Below are 23,097 nucleotides of genomic sequence, written 5' to 3'. Positions count from 1 at the left end.
ACCCCCCGGGTGTAGGGCAGTATATAATTCTAATAATAATAATAATAATTTTAGAGCTATAGAAATAGCATAACATGATGAGCCAGGATATTAAATATTGGATATGGGAATGCAAGAGCCAGGACAAAACCCACACTCAACTGTGAAGTTCACCAAGTTGCCTTCCATTCAGCAGAGCCCAGACCATTGTCCTTGCTGGCAAAGGCAGATGGAAGTTGAAATCCAAAATATCTGGAGGGCAACAAATATTCACATTGGAGAAGACTCCTCTTATGAACAAATCAGAAGAGAATAATAAAATACTCTGGTGTACAGAGCTACAGAAGTAACAATTTATTTTCTCTGTGGCTTTCTTGTTTGTCTCTTCCTCTGAAATATACAAGTTGCCTTGCCTCTCAGCTTTTGGGGGCACATTTTGGGCAGTTCACCTGATCTCTGCCTGTGCTGTATTGTGCTCTGGCTTGTATGGGTTCAGTTGGGGTTGGAAGTAGGTTTGTCCTGACTCGGGGCAAGGAGAGGGACTAAGTGGCTTTTTAGACCCATTCCGATTCTATTTTCAGTGGGTTCAGCAGTGAGTCAAAGCAAGCTAAACAGCAACTATACCTGAAAGACCAGATAAGAGCCATCTAAAGAATGGAGAATCTTTTTTCCAGTGGGTTAGGATCTAAGAAGACATCCAAAAAATGTAAAAACTCAGAGGGAGGGAGAAAAAACTAGCATCCTTTCACCAGTTGCAGCCACTCTGCTTTTCTTCCTTCTCCAAACCAGCTCAGCAGCTAAGATGTTGTCATTGCAGCTCTCACTGCAGAACCCTGCGCGAGACCTGGCACCGGTGCCAACTCCACGGAGTGCCAAAAGCTGGTCACCAGGCCCAAGTTGGCAGGGAAATAAAAAAGGAGCAGTAGAAAGGAGCACCTTAGCATGGATGCAAGCACCCATGTGTTTGGGGGAAGGTGGGTGTTCCCAATAAGTATGCCTGACACACACCTTCCTCACAAGAGAGCAGGCAAAAGGTTGGCAAGCAAATCCGGACAAGCCCCCAAGCACAGCTCCAGCCGAGCACAGCAGAGGGTCAGGAAGGGAATGGCAGCCTTCTGGGGAACTCCTGGTTACAAGCATGGAGGCAAATGGAAAGGGGGGGAAACAAGAAAACCAGCCCCCCCTCCCAGGGGCCTCTGCACCAAACATCTCCAGGGCTAATACTGCCAGCAGCTGCCCCAAAAGCCAATCCCTTCCCAGATAAGCCTGATCCCTGCCAACCTCACAGCATCATCACAGGACCCATTTGCCTACCAGTGCATCATTAGTCGCACACAGACGCAGCATAGGGTGAAGTGGGGAGGAGATGGACGCGCCCCCCATGACATCATCAGGCTCACGAAGAGGTGAGCAAAGGAACTTCCTCCCACCAGGAGCAGCTGGAATTCCTGGACAGAGAGCTAAGAATCCCCTACGGAGACTCCCTGTGGTTTCCCCTCCTGCAGTCTCTCTTCTGCACCCCATTTCCTAGCTGTGGTGCCCTGAGAACATGCTGAATCGGGGAGCATCCCCCATCCACCTCTTAAAGGCCAGGAGGGGAACACCACCTGCCCTCCAATTTGGACGTGAGGGGGTGTGGGAAGGAGAAGAGGAAAACTTGGTCACTTGCACAAAGAAATGGCTCAAGCCAAGTTGCAGAGAAGCAACAAATCCTACAAGAGATACGCCTCCTTACATTTCCAGGTCCACAGTCAGAGTGAGGGAAGCAATTGGAAGCCAAGGGAATCTAGTGACAAGAGTCAACGTGAAAGCAAAGATCACCCAGCAAGTCCAAACAGAAAGAAACCACTCGTCCCTGAATCATGAGCCATGAGGCAAACGAGAAGCGCCTCCTCCGAGTCCCCCCAAAGGTCCTTGCGAGGTCAGAGCCAGGCAAAAGCCTTGGGCCAGAAGGAAGACCAGACCGGGGTGGGGTGGGGAGCCTCCAGGGCACGGCAGTCAACCGGGAGTGGTAGGACTCAGTAGAGGAAAAGACTGCGACACCAACGGGGAAGGAAGGTGCAGATGCTCAGAACTTCAGAACACTCCCTGATTTAAGCAGCAAGGAGTTTAGCCCAGTGGCAGAAGGGGCGAACCTCCCAGCTGAAGAGTATGGATCTCTGGGGGAAGATTAAGAAGGCGCCCCTAATTCATGCATCTCCCTGAAGTCCGACGGGGAAGGGATCTGCTCCGACCCTACTGAGGAGGGGCTAAGAAATACTGGGCGCAGCACTCGCTGGGGGGTGTAAGGAGAGAATTCAAGGAGATCAATGTGACGCCTCCTTCAGTCTGATGGCAGAGATCGGCATCGGGGGTGCGGGGCGGAACTAATGCCAGAGGTCAGAGCAGATCTCCTGCGTGGCCAGAAAGGGCCGAATGGCTTGAAAGCGAGCGATCCTATCCCTCGGGAGACAGATTCCTAACAAGGGGTCAGAGGTCACGCTGGTGCCCCCCCCCCCGTCCGACCCGCGTTTCTTACCTTGGCGGCGGCTACTGCGGTGGCGAGTCCCAGTAGTCCTCGGCCATGGCCGCCGGCCCGGGCCGCGTCTGGACTGGGCACCCCTCAGCCGCCCATGGCCGCCCCCCGCCCCGAGCCCGGATCGCGCGGCTCCGCCCTCCCGGCTGCGCAGATCCACCCCCGGCCCGGCCGCCTCCCGCCCTGCGACTGGCCCGCGCCAACCCCGGGCAGGGCTTCGCTCGCGCCGCCCCTCGGGGCGTACCATTTCCCGGCCGAGGGCGGCGAGCAGCTGCGTCCTCGCCAGCGCCTCCCCATAATTCACGACCAAAGGAGGTGGGAGAAAGAAACCCCCGTCCCCGGGGGAAACGGAGATTTATTTGTCTGGGAGAGAGCCGCCAAGAGCGCCCCCCCTCTGTATTTGAGTGGTAGAATCCCAGCCTGACCATTTCTGACATGAGTGAGGGGGGAACTCTCCCCCGACAAGAACGCTCTCGGTCTCCCCCGCAGTTCACCGAGCTCTGATTACTGCCAGGCACCCGGGGCTGGAGTTCACGGGAATCTCTGCAGACCCGAAGAGGCGCTCAGGGGCGAACTTAAAGTTGTCGTATCCCAGGCGCCTCGCCGCTCGCAAAGGTACATTCCGCGCCGCCTTTTCGCTCAGCTGCTCCCCCCCCCCCCGCCCCGGACGAGGCGATGTTATTTTTACTTTTCGGCTGACTCCTCCTTCCCTAAATAATAAGCTCGCCCAAGCCGCTTTAGCACTGCAGAATGGTGGGCCGGGACCATTTTAGTGGCAGCACTAAGAGTGTTTGGGATACAATAAATCCAGTTAAAGCAAATAAAAGCGCGCTTGATTGCGATGGTGGGCGAGAAGAAAGCCTTCATTTCTGCCCCCCCTCCAGCGATTCAAATGGTTTGCTCTGCCTTCAAGCCACGAGCCGTTGGGCACGAACCACAGAGCACATGCTGGGGAGATGGTTGGAAAAAGGACTCCGCGAACAAATCATTTATAACGCGCACAAATCATGTTTAAATACCAAATCCTCCCTAAAATCTTGTCAGTGAACGGGGGGGGGGGGGAGGGAGCACGAGACGCTCTAAGATATTACCCCCCTCCCTTTTGGTTGACAATGGTATAGCTTTCACAGTCCTGGGGCCGTTGGCTGCTACTACCTCTCAAAATAGGGGGAGCCTCAGACTGTGGCCTTGGCCTCTTCAGCAATAGGTACCTGATAGGTGGTGATGATACCTGGCTCAGGTAAACTTGTCCTTGCCCGCTATTTCTTATTCCAGCTCCAAGCTGGAGCCAAGTGGCGATGGGCTTTGCTTTTGTTTTGTCGAATTAGAATTTTACAACATGAAAGTCTGAGATGTTTTTCATCCACGTTTTGGAGGTGATACGGTTTATAATAGCTTTTAGAGAGAAATGCTACTTTTTCTATATAAAAAAGAAGAAAAAGCTAGAGCAGGATCTGACAAGAGAAGGGAGAAATGCAAACAAAACGATGTGATTTTTTTTAAAAAGGAAAGCAACACAAAAGCAGACTAAAGAACAATAGGACGCAGGCAAATGAGGATAATATCCTGGTCACTTGGAAGTGTTCTGCCCAAAGGGGACCCTTTAAAAGGCAAGAGGCAAATGATGGCTTTTACTTATTTATTTAAAAATATTTATATACCACCATATTAAAAATGCTTTACAACAATATCAATATGTACACTACACTAAACTTTAAAATCAGAGAACATCAGTTTATTACAGAAAGATGATTTTTGAACTGCTTGCATAAGCTTGGTGGCACAGACAGGTTTTCAGCAGACATTCACAGGTATAAACAGGAGGCACCTGCCCAATCTCTGCTGGCCGAGCGATGGGTGTTCCCACAGGACTGGGATGAGGGCACTAAGGCTCAGTTTCTTGTCGCCAACTTGGGGGAAGACCAATAACTTTTCTGAAGATGATCTCAGGGATTGAGCTGGGACATAAGGGTTCAGATGGTCCCGAAGGGCTTTGTAAATTAAGAACAAGGTCTTTGCAGCTGGCTGCATAGACAATAGACAGCCAGTGCAGATGTTTTAGCAACAGTTTAGCTATGTGCTCCCATCAGCAGTCTAGCCACCACATTCTGCGTCAACTAGAGCTTCTAGACTAGGTTCAAGGAGAATGCATTGCAGTAATCCAGTCTCAGTGCATGGACTATATTCCTGTCCAGGAACAGCTGTAGCAGGTGAACCTGACAGACTCTGCCACAGAGGACACTTAGGCATCTAGTGACAGAGATGTATTTGGGAGTACCCAGAAGCTGCAGACCTGCTCCTTCCAAGGGAGTGCAACCCTGTTGAAAAGAGGCAATGCTGTGGGATGGGTCTTAATAGGTAGGAGAGGATATCTTAAATGCAGTTTATCTCTCCAGGCGCCCACATGCACGGGTTCTTTTGCTTCCCAATCAAGAAGGAGGTCGTACATGCTGGATATAATTTTTCCTTTTGCTAGTATTAACTTCTCTTCCAATTTTGATATTTCTTTGGAGAATCCTTTTTGTCTATCCTTACCCAATCGTTCAGTAATTTGAAAATATTGGAGCCAATCATTTAAGTGCATTCAGATGTCTTCAATTTTTTTCAATTTTAATTTATCATCTTCCTCTTTTGTATGTTGCCCAAACATTTTTCTTTTTTCTTCACAGTCATGGTTTCTACCAGTGAGGTCCACCAGGGAGTTTTTGGTTCTAACAAGTCTATATTTAAGCCATATTTTGTACAATGATTTTGGAATTATATGGTCTAAGAATCCCCTGTGCACCTTTACCTCATATACCAGATAGGCATGCCAACCAAAACACGTACCTACACCTTCTAGATCCAACAGATCTTTATCTTTTAAGATCATCCATTCTCTGATCCAAGTCCAAATCAGGCAAAGCCAAGCCCCCCCCCCTCATTTCTGTCTATAATAATTTTATGCTTTATTCTGGGCTTTTTCCCTTTCCATATGAATTTTGCTATGTCTTTCCTCCAATTTTTAAAACAATCCATACCTCCTAGAATAGGTATCATTTGGAATAGAAAAATCATTCTAGTTAGGATGTTCATTTTTACTACCAATATTTTGCCCCAGAAGGAGAGATGAAGCTTGCTCCAGATTTCTAAATTTCTTTTCACGTCATTCCACATTTTGACATAATTGTCCTGAAACAGATTAATGCATTTTGATGTTAATCAGATGCCTAGGTGTCAGGGAACTGCCATCGGAGGGACAGGTGGTGGAAGGGCTCACGCAGGTTGGGAGAGACCCAGCAGCTGAAGCAGGAACCAGCAGGGGGAGAGGTGGGTCTCTGAGGGAAAGCGAGCAAGAGGGAGGGCTCAGGGACACGTCCAGTGAGAACAGTGGGGAGGTTTCTGGACCTCCCATAGGGAGACCCACTCCTCGCCGGAAACTGTCACGCCGCAAGTCCAGAAGACGTGTTTCCGTTAAGGAGCTTTTATGTTGGAAGCGATTCCGAAAGCAACCACTGTCGGAATCTGCCAGTGACTAGAGGAGCCATGTCTGAGGGGCTCCGTCACAGACAGAGGTTTGTGGACTTGAACAAACTCTGAGGGACTACGATTTTACACACAAGCAGCTCATTATCCCTTCACACTAGGTATTTCACTTTTTTCTTTATTTCCAATCCCGTAGTTTCCTGTAATTCTTTTTGTTCATCTATTCCCATGTTCTTGACTAACAAGTTTGTTTCCTTATAATTGATTTTAAAGCCAGCTAATTGTCCAAATTCGTTAATAGATTCTATTGCTTTTGGGATACAATCCTTAGGGTTTTCTGTTGTTATTAGTAAATCACCTGCAAGAAGAAGAAGGAAAGTTTGGATTTGATATCCCGCTTTATCACTACCCTAAGGAGTCTCAAAGCGGCTGACATTCTCCTTTCCCTTCCTCCCCCACAACAAACACTCTCTGAGGTGAGCGGGGCTGAGAGACGTCAGAGAAGTGTGACTGGCCCAAGGTCACCCAGCAGCTGCATGTGGAGGAGCGGAGACATGAACTGCAAAAGCTCTTACTTTATAATTCCCCCCACTACAATTCCTTTTATTATTTCCTCCTTTCTGATCTTATTCATTTAAATTTCCAATGCCAAAATAAATAATAATGGGGACAGAGGGCATCCCTATCTTGTTCCTTTTGAAATTTCAATATTTCCTGAGATCATACCATTTATTATCAGTCTAGCCCTTTGTTTATGATATATTGCTTCAATACATTTTTCAATTTTTTCTCCCATACCCATTAAATTAATCTGTTTCTTTAGGAAATACCAGGATGCATTATCAAAAGCTTTTTCTACGTCCACGAACATCAGAGCCGCTATTTAACAATTCTAAATTCAAGATATTCTAATATGTTAATAATGTTCCTGATGTTATTCTGTATTTGTTTTCCTGGTAAGTAGCTGGCCTGATTTTCATGAATTATATCTTTCAATATATGTTTGAGTCTTTCTGCCAATATGTCAGCAAATAACTTATAGTCACAATTTAATAGAGATATTGAATTATACCCACTTTTCTCTTTTCCAACTCATTGCAGTGAGGCTATAGAAGTCCTGAAGACAGTAATCGACTGGATGCGGGTAAACAAACTGAATATTAATTCAGACAAGACAAATGTTAGTAGAGCTAACCTTGGAACAGAGGTTCAACCAGTATTGGGTGGCAATAACACTCCCCTTGCAAATGCAGATTTGTAGCATGGGGATTTTGCTGAACTTGGATATTTAGATATCTACTGTGGCCAACTATTGTATTTATTGTTGGAAATTTCTTTTTAAAAATTGTGCTTATTATTTCAACGTACCTTGTTAGCTGCCATGGGCTCATTGAGGAAAGGTGGGGTATAAATGTTTTAAATACCGTACATACATAAATAAATAAATAGCAGAATCCTTACTGTTCTTTATTTTTCTGCTAGGGAATGAAACCTTTAGAATTTTAACCCATAAGCTGAATGGGAATGTTCTTATTTTGACCTGTCAAAATATGTCTGCCTTCTCAGTAAGCACTTGTGAAATTGTCCTAATACACTCAGGATCTTTGCACTGTCAACAACAAGCAAATTAAATGAGAGGCGAACAGGGAACAGATGGAGAAAGTATTTTGTTTTATATTTGATGTGGGGTTTTTTACTTCCTAGTAGCAAGCTTGCTGTTACGAATCCTCTGCCAAGATTGTAAGCTGTAAATAGTTCAGTGATAGTGAATTATAAAAAGGCTTCTGGTGGCATCATGAGTCCGCTCTGTGACTAACACACATGTTCATAAAGTCCTGTGGGTTCTCACTTTGGAGGTCAGGCCAGAGGGCATAGTGAATAATCTCTCTCTTTCTCTCTCTTTTTATAGCCAAACACAAGGGAAATGGCTTAGTATTAGATTCTGACAGGCCCTGGGACTGTATTTTCATCCAGCCATCCAGCCTCAAACTACACAGCAATTGTATCAAGGGACAAAGGCTCTTGCAAAGCCACGCATGCAATGAGTCACCCAAAATCACTCTAGACTTCGGACTTCCTGGGAGGTGCCTCCGGTAATGGCTGAATTCCTCTGATCGGGAGGAATTTGCCCCGTGGGAATTTGGGTCTGTACCGCCACGGCGAAGCCGGAAACCCGTAAAAATCACAGGCGGCAGAAGCCTGTGAACGTGGATTCGGCGGGCACCTTTTGCACCTCCCCTACTCGCAGGGAAACCCGGTCTTGGGGATCCGGAGCGACGTGGGGTGAGCGGCATGGTGCTTCAAATCGTCTGCTTCTTCCATGGAGCGAAGCCGCATAGCTGTTGCTGGAGAGCACTGACCTTTTCCTGTGGACAATTTGACTCTAAAGTAATTACTCGTGAGTAGAGCTGAAGTGGGGGAATTGGATTTTCAAACGTTTAATTTGGCATCGAAACGGGGAGGTTCAATACAGGAAGTCCGCCTTCCCTTTTGTAAATAAACTAAAGCAATGAGCATGCAAGCCGAAGTCTTGGAAAGCCTTTTGTAAAAAGACTAAATCTCCATCGTCAAAGAACTAACCCCCCCCCTTTGGAGACAGGAGAAGAGGGGAGGAAGTGGTGGACTGAATATGCCTGTAGGAGAGAGTCAAGAGAGTTAAAATACCGTCGCTCAGACCCTGGAAACGGGCTGCTAGCAGGATCGATGTCTTTTGGAATGTTCATTGACAGCGTTTAGAACGTTCATTGACAGGTAGCTAAACAAGAGAATACATTGTTTCTACTGTCTCCGGCTGTTTTTTAAAAGTAACTGAAAACTGAAACTAACTTTGGATTATTGGAACATTGTCCTCTTTCAAGAGGACAGTACTGACTAATACAAATAGAAACTGTTTTCCCCTAGTGGAAGCTTTTGAAATTGGTTGCTCTACAGGAGCTGGGCTAGGGGAATTTCCAGCTGCAAGATAAAGAATTGTGAGACTCTGGGATTGACCTTGAATCTTTTAAGTGTTATGGCAAATGGAAAGGAAAAAACAAATGGAATGTCGACAGAAGAGGCCTTAGTGGTCGTATTAGTGAAAATAAACGATTCGCTGGAACAGCTTCACAAGAAAACAGACATGATAAATGTGAAAGTGGGTGCTGCAAATATTAAAATAGACTTAATGGCAGAAAGTTTAAATAATCTGGGACAAAAGTGAATACCAATTCAGAAACCATCCAGAAATTGATACAGGAATCTACTTTGACACGGCAAACTGCGGATGAAGTCAAGGAGAAAACCCTTGCTGCTGAATGTAAAGCAACACAAGTGGAGAGAGAGAGAGTCCCATCCATACAAGGACAACTTGATGAACACAAGCTGACATTGGATATAATTGAACTTAAAGAGAAACAGATGAATTTGAGGATCAGAGCCCTACCTGAGGAAAAGGAAAGCTTGACAGAGTTTCAGGAGGAAAAAATGAGAGGCACAAATACAAGATGGGTGACACCTGGCTTGAGAGCAGTACATGTGAAAAGGATCTAGGAGTCTTGGTTGACCACAAACTTGACATGAGCCAACAGTGTGACACGGCAGCTAAAAAAGCCAATGCAATTCTGGGCCTCATCAATAGGAGTATAGCATCTAGATCAAGGGAAGTAATAGTGCCACTGTATTCTGCTCTGGTCAGACCTCACCTGGAGTACTGTGTCCAGTTCTGGGCACCACAATTCAAGAAGGACACTGACAAACTGGAACGTGTCCAGAGGAGGGCAACCAAAATGGTCAAAGGCCTGGAAACGATGCCTTATGAGGAACGGCTAAGGGAGCTGGGCATGTTTAGCCTGGAGAAGAGGAGGTTAAGGGGTGATATGATAGCCATGTTCAAATATATAAAAGGATGTCGCATAGAGGAGGGAGAAAGGTTGTTTTCTGCTGCTCCAGAGAAGCGGACACGGAGCAATGGATCCAAACTACAAGAAAGAAGATTCCACCTAAACATTAGGAAGAACTTCCTGACAGTAAGAGCTGTTTGACAGTGGAATTTGCTGCCAAGGAGTGTGGTGGAGTCTCCTTTTTTGGAGGTCTTTAAGCAGAGGCTTGACAACCATATGTCAGGAGTGCTCTGATGGTGTTTCCTGCTTGGCAGGGGGTTGGACTCGATGGCCCTTGTGGTCTCTTCCAACTCTATGATTCTATGATTCTAGGAGACAGGACTAACATCGGTTGAGAAAGAGAGGTATTTGGGGGGTTAGTATGACCACCAGAAATGTGAATTTATTCAAGGATAACTGTGAAGGACGTTGGATTGAAGAGAAGGGGGATTTGGAAATATGGACAAATCTGAAGTTTTTATTGTTGGGTCGAGTTGCTATGGTTGGGAAGAGGGTTGCTGTGTTGTCGGGGATGTTGCCTTTGTTTCAAACATTGCAAGCTTTGGATGGGATGGATTGTTTCAGGAGGTGGCAGAGGGACGTCTCTAGATTTGTTTGGCAGGGCAGGAAGCCTCGAGTAAAATTTAAGATATTGACGGATGCCAAAGAAGGAGGTGGACTTGCCCTGCCAGACCCCTAAACTTTGTTGTGAACCATCTGCTTTTTGCTGGCTGAGAGAATGGTTGCTTCTTGAAAGCACTGAAGTGTTGGATAATGGCAGATGAAGTTGATGGACTATATGGAATTGGCGGAAATGACTGGCAAGATCCGAGACCAGGGAGAAGAGTCGGGGGAAGAAGACTGGAAAAAGTTTAAAGACTATTTATAGAAATATTGTAAAATTATTGAATGTTAGAAGAATGTTGGAATGAAGTTATATGGCTTTAGTAGAAATGTTATAAGGAATTAAGTATAAATAGATTAACAGAAAATTAAAGGAAAAAATAAGGCAAGAATGTGTTAAGATAATTATAGGATAGAAAACAGAGGAAGATGGAAAGGAATTGCTGAAACAATTAATAGAAGTGGAATACAAAAAGGGAGGTGAGAGGAGGTTGTTGGAAATAAGCGAATGAAAGATAAGATATTGAAAATGTTTGAGGCGTTTTTAAATTGTTTTTGTTTTGTTTTGTTTTGTTTTGTATGCAGTGTTTTTGTATTGTATTTGTATTGTTCTTTTTCCCCCTTTTTTCTTTTTGTTTGTAGTGTTGTGTTGAAACTGTTCGAAAAGTAATAAATATCATTTAAAAAACAAAAACAAAATCACTCTAGACCAGTGTTTCCCAACCTTTTTTGGGCAAAGGCACACTTGTTTGATGAAAAAAATCTCAAGGCACACCACCGGCGGGGGAGGCGGCGGCGGGTGGAGCAGGAGGGCGGCCGAGGCCGGTGAGGGAGTAGGGTTGCCCGGGGCTTGAGGAGCCGTCGCCGGGAGTTGCTGTTGCTGTTGCTGCTGCTGTTGTTGCTGCTGCTGCCCGGACATGCCGGCCTCCTCCTCGTCCGCTGTCTCACGCTCCTCCCTTTTGCGCGCGCTGCCTCGCCGCCGCCCCATTGGCCGGGTCCTGTCAGCTGATCCTGTGTTATTTCCTGTGTGTGTGTGAGGGGAGAATGGAGAGAGAAACCTCGGCACCACCACCGCGGAGCCGCCCCCGGCTCGACGCGGATCCTCGCCGCCGCCGCCCCGCCTCTCGCCGCCCGACTCGCCCGCCTCCCTCCCACGGCACACCAGGCAACGTCTCGCGGCACACTAGTGTGCTGCGGAACACCGGTTGGGAAACACTGCTCTAGACTTCACCCAAGAAAAAATTAATCAAGGCAAACACTCAGTTACACATCACAAACCAAATTTAAATGCTCCTGTTATTTTCTATAGACTGTGCACTGAAGAAATTATACCAGATTACATATTCCAAAGGAAACCATTAGCTTGATGTTATCTGAATGACATCAGAGTCCCGGGGAGGGCAGTCTCCATTCATGCAGTATTGAGTTCTGAGCAACTCAATACTGTGTGTCCTTGCAAGGTCGTAGGTGAGTGGCGATTTATAAGCCAAAACTAGTAAATAAGTTCCCGGTTCCAACAGTCTCAAGTCTTTGCGCATGCTATGGGTGGAGGTGAGGTTTAGGGGCAAGGGAGCCAGGCTGACCATGAACTTCTATCTGAATGTGATTAATAATAATAATAATAATAATAATAATAATGTAGGTTTAATTAAATACTTTTATACAAAGGACTTCCGGGGTGGCGCCACCAGCAATGGCGGACTCCCTCTGAACCGGAGGGACCAGCTCCGCAAGAAACGGGTCTTTTCCGCTGCGGCGTAGCGGGGACCCTTCTGGAAATCACAGGCGGATGAAGCCTGTGACCGTGAGACTCGGCAGGCACCCTTAGCGCCCCTCAACCCACAAAGGAACCCACAAACGGGCTCCGAAGTGAAGAGGGGGAAGTGGCACGGTGCTGTGAGTTTACTGCTTTTTCTGTGGAGCGAAGCCGCATAGCCATTGCCGGAGAGCGCTGCCTTTTTCCTGGGACAATTTGGCATCTAAAATAACCAACCATGAGTACTGGAACAGTAAATATTTGGACTTCAGATAAGAATTGGCGAAATAAGAAGGAATTTGGACTTTAAAACGAACCCTAATTTGGTACTGAAACGGGAAGGATAAACAGGAAGTCACCCTTCCGTTTCTTTGTAGTTAGAACAAAGCAAAGACAATACAAACTAGAGCCTCAAAAATTATTTTTAAAGGATCGACTTTCATCATTTTAAATTGCTGAACCCCTCTTCGGTAGCAGGAGAAGAAGGGGGGGTTTTCCTGAGCCGTTTAAACCTGCAGAAGTGAAGTTAAAGTAAAGTAATTTTTCCACCGTCCTGACCCTGGAGCAGGGTGTCAGATTTGACGTTTGAAGCTCATTGACCAGAAATAAATTTCTTGACAGATAGTTAAAAGAAGAGAAACATTGTGACTCCATTGTTTCCTTTCGTCTTTTAAAAGAACAAATATGGACAAAATATCTTAAAAAAGAAACTGTGTTGTTATTGTTTCTAAGGGAAAGAACTACCAGAAGCTTTCCCCCTAGAGGGGAACTGTGAGATTGTAACAAAACCCTGGGAACTTGCAGCTGTTATTGATTACAACTGTGGGAAAGAATTTGTGACCTTGCAGGACAATGCCTTCAGAAGCACTGTTGGGTGCTTTCTGCAAAATAAGTGCCCTATTGGATCAGTTAAGTCAGAAGATGGACTTTATGACTAATGCGGCCAGAACCTTTGAACAGGTAGTGCGAAATCATATGGAGCCCACCAAGGAACCAAAAGAGGAGCATGCCATGACAGAACAACTGAAAGAAGAGGACCTTGCTGAACCTTGGGCGCCAGAGATGGAGGGACTTTTGGCGCAGCAAGAAAATGAGTCTTTGGATCTGATAAATGAACTTGGAAAAAACCAGATTCTGAAAAACAAATTTGGCTGGAAATGGGGGGTTGGACTGACCCCCCTATGCAGGGATGTTTGGACTCTCAGAATCTGGCATTGGGCCGTCAGAGGTTTGGAGCTGTTGGGACTTATCTTGGAGGGAATTGGAAACATGTTTACTACTTGAAATATGCTTTAAAATACTACATGGAGTTTAGTCTGGACTATGAGAAAGGGGCTGATCTGTCGAAAAGGGTCAAAAACACTATCAAGCTGGAGTTCCCACGAGTGAAAGGAAAATATGAAGAAGAACTGTGGAAGGGACATGGAAGAGATTTGATGGCCTCGGATATAAGATCACCAGGTTAAATGGGCCAGACTAATTGGGACAAAAAGGACTGATAATCTCGGGACCGGGGGGTGGGGACGCTGGAAGAAGATTGGATTGTTTTTATTCTCTTTTTTTTATATCGTCAGAAATGTTTTTATGAAAGTTGCAAAAATGTTGAAATGAAATTACTAGGCTCTTGTAAGAATGTTTAAAGAATTAGGTAAAAAGGTAATGGTTATGAGAAGCTGGTATAAATAAGATTTAAATTTTAAATATTAAGGTTTAACATAAGATAAGATGAAAATAGAGCAAGGTAATGTATTGACAGAATATTATGAATTATGGAAAGGATTTGCTGTGACAATTATCAATCAAGATACAAGAGATGGGAGGAGGAGGAGGTCATGGAAAGAAGGTAAAGAAAGTGGAGAATTTGAAAATGAGGGTGTTATTTTTTCTTTTTCATTTCTTTTTTTGTCTTTTTTGTAATTTTGTTTTTCTTTTTTCTTTGTGATTTTAAAAATTCTTTTTTCAATAAAGATCATTTTAAAAAAAATACTTCTATACAAACAAACATCTCTGCTTTTCTCCATCTCTTTCTGTATCAGAGTCAGGCTGGGGTCATGCTTATGTAAAAGGGCCACTTACTAAAGCAGGGGGCAAGCCAGAAGAGTAGAAGGTACTATTATTCTTAATCCTTTGTTACCCAAAGGTCTCCAGATGACTTACAACATATTTAAAACACACACCCATATACAGTGGTACCTCGGGTTACATACGCTTCAGGTTACATATGCTTCAGGTTACAGACTCCGCTAACCCAGAAATAGTACCTCGGGTTAAGAACTTTGCTTCAGGATGAGAACAGAAATTGTGCTCTGGCAGCGCAGCAGCAGGAGGCCCCATTAGCTAAAGTGGTGCTTCAGGTTAAGAACAGTTCCAGGTTAAGAACGGACCTCCGGAACGAATTAAGTACTTAACCTGAGGTACCACTGTACATATGTACATATGGTACTTGCATCATATATAAATAGGTTGTAAGTACCATAATAACAGAATTAAACAAACCCCAAAATGGCCACAGGAAGCATTGGTAACACACTGATAACAGGTAAGTACTCTGTTGACCATGTTGTTGGCATTTGTCTGTCTAGAGAGACAATAGAAGAGTGTGTCATCAGAGATAAATTCAAACTATTGGATAGTTACAGCACCTGCTGTGACTGCAGAGACCGATACGGGAGCGACATGTTTTGTTGCAGCTGGGGCAGATGAAGGTGCCTGGTTTCGCTGTTACAGATGCACCATGACATTTCATCTCTCAGCTCTCACCCCCAGTGGTCATTTTTCCTCTGGTCACTGCTGTGGATGCACAACCTGACTGTTTCCAGACACTCTGGTCATCTGCAAGGAATTCTCATATGGCAGGTTTAATGTTGCCAGCCTTTGTGTCACATTTGCAGACATCTTTTTAACACAGATTTGGTCTGCCAGTAGGCCTGGTGCCTGAAGCCAGCACCCCAAAAAGCACATCCTTTGGGATCCTGCCATCTTACATTCTGTGGACATTACCCAGCATAGACGACTTCCCTTGGTCAGTCTGGCTCACCGCCTTCAGGAGTTCCTGCAATAAGGTCCAAAAATATGATGGTGGCTGGAATGCGGGCCACTGAGCTTCATTGTACCTGTTATAATTATTTTAACCTGTTTGTTTGTTTAATTCAGTCCCTCTTCATGCCACTCATACTTTTGTAACCTTTTGGCTAAACTACTGCAACACAGTCTTTGTGTGGCCGTCACTAGCAATGATTCAATAGAGTGAGACAGCCCATCTTCTGTTGCCTTCCAGGAGTAATTAAAGTTGATGGTTTGGAATTATAAAGCCCTAAAGCAAGGTAGCCAACATGATGGCCTTCAGACGTTGCTGGACCACAACTCCCATTGTCCCTGATGGTTGGCTGGGCTGGCTAGAGACAATGGGAGTTGGAGTTCAACAATATATGGCAGGCACCACAAGTTTATGAATTTATGCCTTCTGAGGGTGTCTGAGCCGGCACACCTGCATGATCTCTAGTTCTCCATACCACTAAGGTGACTAGGTAAAAACAATAATGTTACAAGAGTTGGGTGCCACCCATTCTCTCTGCCGGTTGGTAGCAAGATTCCAGGGGGTTCCAGGTGTTCACCCAGGGTCTGTGATCCTTTGGGGAATTGAGACACATTGGAGACTGTTGTAGCTTTAAGAACTATGGTTTATTCACCTCTTTACACATTCAGTCTGCCTATAGAGAGTCCAGATCTTACAGCTTGGTCATTTCGAGAGGTGCTTGTCCCCCACAGCAGTGCAGGTCTGGAGTCCAAGGCAACTCTCCCAGCCTGCCTTCAGCCAGCCTACCCAAGATGGATCTCAGTCTCTGACCTCTCCCTTCTTCCCAACACACCTTGCTCAAAAGACTCTTTTTGTGTCACCTCAAACACACACACCAATCCCATGGCAACCTCAGTTTGCCCAGGCCCAAGATTCCTCTCAGATGGGCCATCAACAGCTTTTGTCATGTTAATGCATCTATCCTGAGTGAGACCCTGACTTGGAAAGTAAGCTTTGCCAGCACTTTTCCATTGGTCTCCAATCTTCCCTTCAATCCTTCAGATAATCAAAATTCTACCATTTATTAATTTCTAGGGTTTAGGGGGAAGAGAAGAATGGAAGAGAAAGGACAGGACTGCTGCACCCTTAAGAGTTGGGCAGCAGAGGCAATTTCAGCACCTGCCATTTGCCCCTTTCCCATGCAACCAAAGTGGAGACAGTCTAGCAGCACACACAACAGAAATGTGTGCACCACTCAGACCCTCCCCAGGAGGAGGTGTAAGTGAATCTGTTGTATTGATCTTGAAGCAAGGGCCCCCAGCTTCAGGGTCCCCCCCCAACTGCTTCCTTTTTTTAAAAAAAGTAAGCAAGCAAAAGTCTCTTGCAGAACAAGAGATACAGAGGGAAATATGCAGGTGCCATTCCAACCAATAGCTTTGTGAAAAAGGATCCCACTACTGCCTTTTAGTGTTTTAACCAATGATTGAGGTCACAAATATAATTTATGTTTATGACAGTCTTCTGTGCTATAGAGAAAAATCTAAAGTCACACATGCACCCGTTTTTGTAGAGGGGACTTCCTGGTTAATTCTAAAAGTGTTTTTCCCCCTTGCAATTGTTGCCTCCCACTTGGACTCCATGCTTCATTAAAAAAGAAAAGAAGGCAAGTCTCTAGTTCTTGTACAATGACTGCCACTCAAGATTTATTAATATAATTGCCTTAAATTATTTGAGGAGCCTTGGTCCAACATGTACTGAACTTCCTGTGGTGAGTCCCAGAGCCTAATTACATGCTACATCCAAATGCATGTAAAAGTATTTTGATACCCTCCCAAAAATGCAAACTGCTTTACAAGAAGGTGGGGAAGATGTTGCCCTGTCTGTACTGCAAAATCTCCCTCTTCACAGGATTCCAGTTATATGTTTCCACTGTGCTTAGATGTCTGCTTGGAAAGGTAAGTAAATGGCTAAGTATTCCCCCCCCCCCCCCTTGCAAACCATCTAGTCTAAATTTCCCTCTCCAGAGGAGTTTCTCTTTCAAAAAAAAATGGCTTTAGGACACTCTTACACACATCTGTAGTTAGGTGCTCAGATGAGGTTTGTTGTGTGTTTTATCCCCAGCAAATTGAATGCATGGCACATTTTAAAGAAAAGAAGAATGAATATCCTGAAGTCTGTGAAGCAGAGATTTGGGGGAGTGTTGGCCATGCAGAACAAAACAGAAGAAGCCCTTGATGACCAGTTACCTGAGTTTCCTGAGATGGTTAAGCAGGTGAGGGAGGACAGGCAGCTGGGCAGATGAATTGGAGGATTATGTATCTCAGTGTCCTTAGACACCACCTCCTACAGGTTACTTAAGCAGTTCTATCTTACTTGCTGGTTTCTGAAGCCAAAAAGGCTGTAAATCCCATTTCAATCTATACCCCCACATCAGACTGTTCCTGGCTAGAAAGACTGTTAAGAGGAAAAAGACCTTGCATGCACATGCATCCTCCCCTCTTCATTCCAACTAAACATCCATCTGACTGTCTTGGTGGATTTCCTGCCTGAAGCACAGGAAAGTGTCTTCCTCTCCTGCTGTCAGGCCAGACATTGCCTTGTCAGATTTTGTTAGTTTAATTCAAGTGTGGGCTTGTTCAGGTTCTGCATACAGCCAAACAAGCATTAGAGCTGGAATGAAACTTGTGCACAAAGAAACCACCAGCTTCCCTGGACTGGGAGGAGAGGTGTGTGCTGTCAGGGGCGGGCAAGGAGTGGCTCACAGACCGATGGGAGCAAAGTGGAGTTGCCAACTCACCAGAAAAATAACTAGCTTGTGTCTTTAACAGCAGCATGTGGTGTAGACATCCACAGGTGGTGCTTTTCATAGTATGGAGATAAGCCTTAGATTACACCTGCTAACATTTGTTGCTAGTTGTTGTTAAAGGCAAAGGACATCAAAAATAATAAAAGCTGGCAACAGTAGAGCAGAAACATGAAGTCTGAGTTTACTCAAAAATAAGTCCCATTAAATGGGATGTTCCCAAGCAAACATAGACCTCTTGCAGTCCAAACCTAGGCATCTATACTCCCAAGATCTGGCCTTTTGAGTGGTGGCTCCCCACTTGTGGAATGCTTTCCCAGGGAGGGAGGCAAGCCTTTACCTGTTTTTAGGCACCAGGCAAAGACTTGTATCTTTACCCAGTTTATACTTTAATTTGAAGGGTAGCATTGAGGCCTCTTTCTGTGGAATCAGTAAGTCCTCATGTGTTTTATCTGTTCTGCTATGTTTTTAGATTTTTATTGGATGAATGTTCTTAGCTGGTTGTCACTTTTTGGTTCGTCTGTGAGAAAAGTGACCAGCAAATACAATAAGAAGTAAGCAAGTGTGTACAAAGATTGCAGCCTTGGCACCATGGCTCTCCATCTCCACCTGTACTAATGCTTCCAAACGGGGGGTAATGAGGACCCTTAATGGGGTTACGCCTTGCCTCAGAATCACAGAATCATAGAGTTGGAAGAGACCACAAGGGCCATCGAGTCCAACCCCCTGCCAAGCAGGAAACACCATCAGAGCACTCCTGACATATGGTTGTCAAGCCTCTGCTTAAAGACCTCCAAAGAAGGAGACTCCACCACACTCCTTGGCCGCAAATTCCACTGTCAAACAGCTCTTACTGTCAGGAAGTTCTTCCTAATGTTTAGGTGGAATCTTCTTTCTTGTAGTTTGGATCCATTGCTCCGTGTCCGCTTCTCTGGAGCAGCAGAAAACAACCTTTCTCCCTCCTCTATGTGACATCCTTTTATATATTTGAACATGGCTATCATATCACCCCTTAACCTCCTCTTCTCCAGGCTAAACATGCCCAGCTCCCTTAGCCGTTCCTCATAAGGCATCGTTTCCAGGCCTTTGACCATTTTGGTTGCCCTCCTCTGGACACGTTCCAGTTTGTCAGTGTCCTTCTTGAATTGTGGTGCCCAGAACTGGACACAGTACTCCAGGTGAGGTCTGACCAGAGCAGAATACAGTGGCACTATTACTTCCCTTGATCTAGATGCTATACTCCTATTGATGAGGCCCAGAATTGCATTGGCTTTTTTAGCTGCCGCGTCACACTGTTGGCTCATGTCAAGTTTGTGGTCAACCAAGACTCCTAGATCCTTTTCACATGTACTGCTCTCAAGCCAGGTGTCACCCATCTTGTATTTGTGCCTCTCATTTTTTTTGCCCAAGTGCAATACTTTACATTTCTCCATGTTAAAATTCATCTTGTTTGTTTTGGCCCAGTTCTCTAATCTGTCAAGGTCGTTTTGAAGTGTGATCCTGTCCTCTGGGGTGTTAGCCACCCCTCCCAGTTTGGTGTCATCTGCAAATTTGATGAGGATGCCCTTGAGTCCATCATCCAAGTCGTTGATAAAGATGTTGAATAAGACCGGGCCCGAGACAGAACCCTGTGGCACCCCACTAGTCACTCTTCTCCAGGATGAAGAGGAACCATTGATGAGCACCCTTTGGCTTCGGTCAGTCAGCCAGTTACAAATCCACTGAGTGGTAGCATAGTCAAGACCGCATTTTACCAGCTTCTTTACAAGAATATCATGGGGCACCTTGTCAAATGCCTTGCTGAAATCAAGGTAGGCTACATCCACTGCGTTCCCTTCATCTACCAGGCTTGTAATTCTGTCAAAAAACAAGATCAGGTTAGTCTGACATGACTTATTTTTCAGAAATCCATGCTGACTATTGGTGATCACAGCATTCCTTTCTAGGTGCTCACAGACTGTTTTCTTAATGATCTGCTCCAGAATCTTCCCTGGTATTGATGTCAGACTGACTGGGCGGTAATTATTTGGGTCCTCTCTTTTCCCCTTTTTGAAAATAGGGACAACATTTGCCCTCCTCCAGTCTGCCAGGACTTCACCTGTTCTCCAGGAATTCTCAAAGATGACTGCCAGTGGTTCTGAGATCACATCAAGACAGTCGTTTCCCTTAAACTGTTTCTACAGTCACAGCAGTAACCCTTCAGCGGTTTGACTACACCTGTGAAGGTGCACTCTTCCCTTGTCCCTTGAGACAGGCATTTGCTGACATGAGGCAGGAAAAAATATAGCTAGAAAACATGCAAACAGAGATAGCAGGGTTGCCACATCTTTATTTGACACTGCTCCTGTGTCAAGTTTGACCCACAGACATTAGCAAGTGACCATGTTTATCCGCATGCATGGAAATGCCATGAATTCTGCCATTTTCTGTAGCCCAAGCTGCCTTTAGCACAGGAGCAAGAAAAATGTTTTTCTTGGTTAGTTGGCAACCTCTGAAATAGAAAGTAGGCTGAAGATGGGTCTCATTTTGCAAGCTGGACTTAGTGGTTGATCTCTAAATGAGAAGCCTAACCCAACATGCCATGAGCACTGCGGTGACTCCTCAGACACCCAGTGTTATCTGCATCTCAACATAAAGATGCTGTGAAGACAGTGGTCTGAATGGTGCAGCAGAAATTCTTCCTTTGCCTTTTGTCCCTTTGAATGTGCAGCAAAAGCTAGTTTTTTAACCCCAATTAACTGCTGGCAGAATGCTTCCGCTGTGTGCTTCCTGCCCAGCTTGGCTGGCTTTGACTTATTTAGCCCACAGAATATTTAACAGGAGGTGAAAACAACAAGGCCAACATGCCATCCAAGCCTTTGATCACAACTTGTAGTCACCAGTGAATTTCTTCCTGTCTTTGTTGGCACACGGACCTCTCTCTCTCCAAAGGCAGCCTCAATCAGCCACCAGGAGGCAGGAAAATAAAGTCAGCCTCTTGAACCAAATAGTCTGGGTGGAGGCAGCATTCGGTCCCTCCCTCTCTTTCTCAGAAGTAATGACTAAACATCTTCAGCAAGTTATGAGATGGCTATACTGTGAGTCCTGTAACTCTCAAATGTAACCCACAAGGTCAGTACAATGATACCTTCACTGGGACAAATCAGTATCTACAAACGGCATATAAGCTTGCACAAAAAATGTTTCTGAGCTAAAGCCCTTGGCTGCTGTGTATTTTCAGTCTTAAGAAGGCAGGTAACAGGAAGAGACTTTTGCAGACTTGACTGGCCCTGAGCAAATCACAACAGACCTTCAGTGTGGGTTTGAGCAGACCCCCACCTCCAAGCCCTAGAAATTATCTTTCCTTCTGGCAATGTTCATAAGAAACAAGGAGGAGATTACCACTCTCTGTACCGACAGAGACCCTTGGCCTTGACCCACTACAGGTGAACCTCTTTATGCCATGTTATGCCAACAGTGTGACGGGCAGCTAAAAAAGCCAATGCAATTCTGGGCTGCATCAATAGGAGTATAGCATCTAGATCAAGGGAAGTAATAGTGCCACTGTATTCTGCTCTGGTCAGACCTAACCTGGAGTACTGTGTCCAGTTCTGGGCACCACAGTTCAAGAGGGACACTGACAAACTGGAACGTGTCCAGAGGAGGGCAACCAAAATGGTCAAAGGCCTGGAAACGATGCCTTATGAGGAACGGCTAAGGGAGCTGGGCATGTTTAGCCTGGAGAAGAGGAGGTTAAGGGGTGATATGATAGCCATGTTCAAATATATAAAAGGATGTCGCATAGAGGAGGGAGAAAGGTTGTTTTCTGCTGCTCCAGAGAAGCAGACACGGAGCAATGGATCCAAACTACAAGAAAGAAGATTCCACCTAAACATTAGGAAGAACTTCCTGACAGTAAGAGCTGTTTGACAGTGGAATTTGCTGCCAAGGAGTGTGGTGGAGTCTCCTACTTTGGAGGTCTTTAAGCAGAGGCTTGACAACCATATGTCAGGAGGGCTCTGATGGTGTTTCCTGCTTGGCAGGGGGTTGGACTCGATGGCCCTTGTGGTCTCTTCCAACTCTATGATTCTATGATTCTATGATTCTTCATTGGTAATTTTAATATTTCTTGTAGAAATATTAGTACAATCAAGCAGTATATAAATTTGTTGGTTAAATAAAAGTAAAAATGCATCTGTTGAAATTCTGCTCACTAAAAACATGGGTGTAGGAAATAAAAAGCAGCTAATGAGACTTGCATAGCGCATCATGCCAGTCTTTAAACTAAAATGTTTAAAAACTAAAATGTTTAAACTAAAATGCCTTCTAGGCAAAATTATCTGTCTGTTTGCAGCCAAAAGTGAAAGCTTTGAAAAGCAACAGTTCTGTCAATAGGCGATAAAAGGAATTGAAAGTGAGAGGAATTTATAATATGGCAGTTGCCCACATTCCTAATCCCAAAAGTTGCAAACGCACAAGGTCAAGTCACATCACCCCCTTTTCTCTAACTGACCATCCCAATAGTCTCCCAGTGTTTTGTAACTCCCCCCCCCCTTTCCAGGAGGTACAGCTTTCACTCACTTCTTCTGCCTCAATCAAGTCTGGCGAGGGTTTACCAGGGCTTAGTATGTCTAGAAAAAGAACAAAAGTACCCCAGGTCATGTGCAGAGTGCACTCCATCACCTATAATAAATCAGTGAGGTGGGTCCTCCAGTTCAGGGAGTATGGCTTGCAACCAAGCATAAGCTCCAGCACCCATTCACCTTGGTTCTTAAAGTATGGCATCTTCTTTCTTCCTCTCCATACTCTATAAAAACCTATAAAGTTTCCAGACCACTTCATGCATCAGATGAAATGGATAACTCAAGGGGTGGTCTAGGCTGCGATGGGTGTTGTTTTTGGCCACTCTAGGCAAGTTCAAATACTTCCCTCCACTCTCACTCATCTAATGGCATGCTGAGCCACAGAATAACATCACATGACCAAGAGTTGACCAAAATGCTATGTTCACATGTTCATTTTAAATGCCTGTCCTGGCTTTATTTCCTCCCATCCCTTTACATTTCCACCTCAGTGGCAGGCCGCCAAGGGAGATCAAGAGGC

At 45.2% G+C, this 23,097-nt stretch overlaps 1 protein-coding gene and 1 long non-coding RNA gene across 9 annotated transcripts in view; one reads left to right on the top strand and one right to left on the bottom strand.

Moving 5' to 3' along the window:
• The window catches only part of CDK16 (cyclin dependent kinase 16), a 62,237-nt gene extending 59,552 nt beyond the window's left edge, over positions 1 to 2,685 (bottom strand). For 4 of the 6 annotated variants that reach the window (XM_083482556.1, XM_083482557.1, XM_083482559.1 and 1 more), the window contains exon 1: positions 2,498 to 2,653. The gene's annotated coding sequence lies outside the window, so the exon portion shown is untranslated. Of the gene's footprint in view, positions 1 to 2,497 lie in introns of all 6 variants that reach the window. The other 2 variants (XM_083482555.1, XM_083482558.1) reach the window with 1 other exon arrangement.
• Positions 2,686 to 2,822: 137 nt separating this feature from the next.
• Positions 2,823 to 7,419, top strand: LOC310696753. 3 transcript variants are annotated; one of them, XR_014520706.1, is made up of 3 exons: positions 2,823 to 3,109; positions 4,002 to 5,707; positions 6,121 to 7,419. It is a non-coding gene; the product is annotated as an uncharacterized lncRNA (long non-coding RNA). The 3 variants fall into 3 exon arrangements; XR_014520707.1 differs by lacking the exon at positions 2,823 to 3,109 and having other exon boundaries at positions 3,192 to 5,707; positions 6,121 to 6,915; positions 7,061 to 7,419; XR_014520708.1 differs by lacking the exon at positions 2,823 to 3,109 and having other exon boundaries at positions 3,192 to 5,707.
• Positions 7,420 to 23,097: the final 15,678 nt, after the last annotated feature.

Source organism: Podarcis liolepis, assembly GCF_965112155.1.
Source record: "Podarcis liolepis genome assembly, chromosome: 17".
Classification (NCBI taxonomy): Eukaryota; Metazoa; Chordata; class Lepidosauria; order Squamata; family Lacertidae; genus Podarcis; species Podarcis liolepis.
Note: the sequence above shows the minus strand (reverse complement) of the source record. Positions and strands in the feature narration are given on the sequence as shown.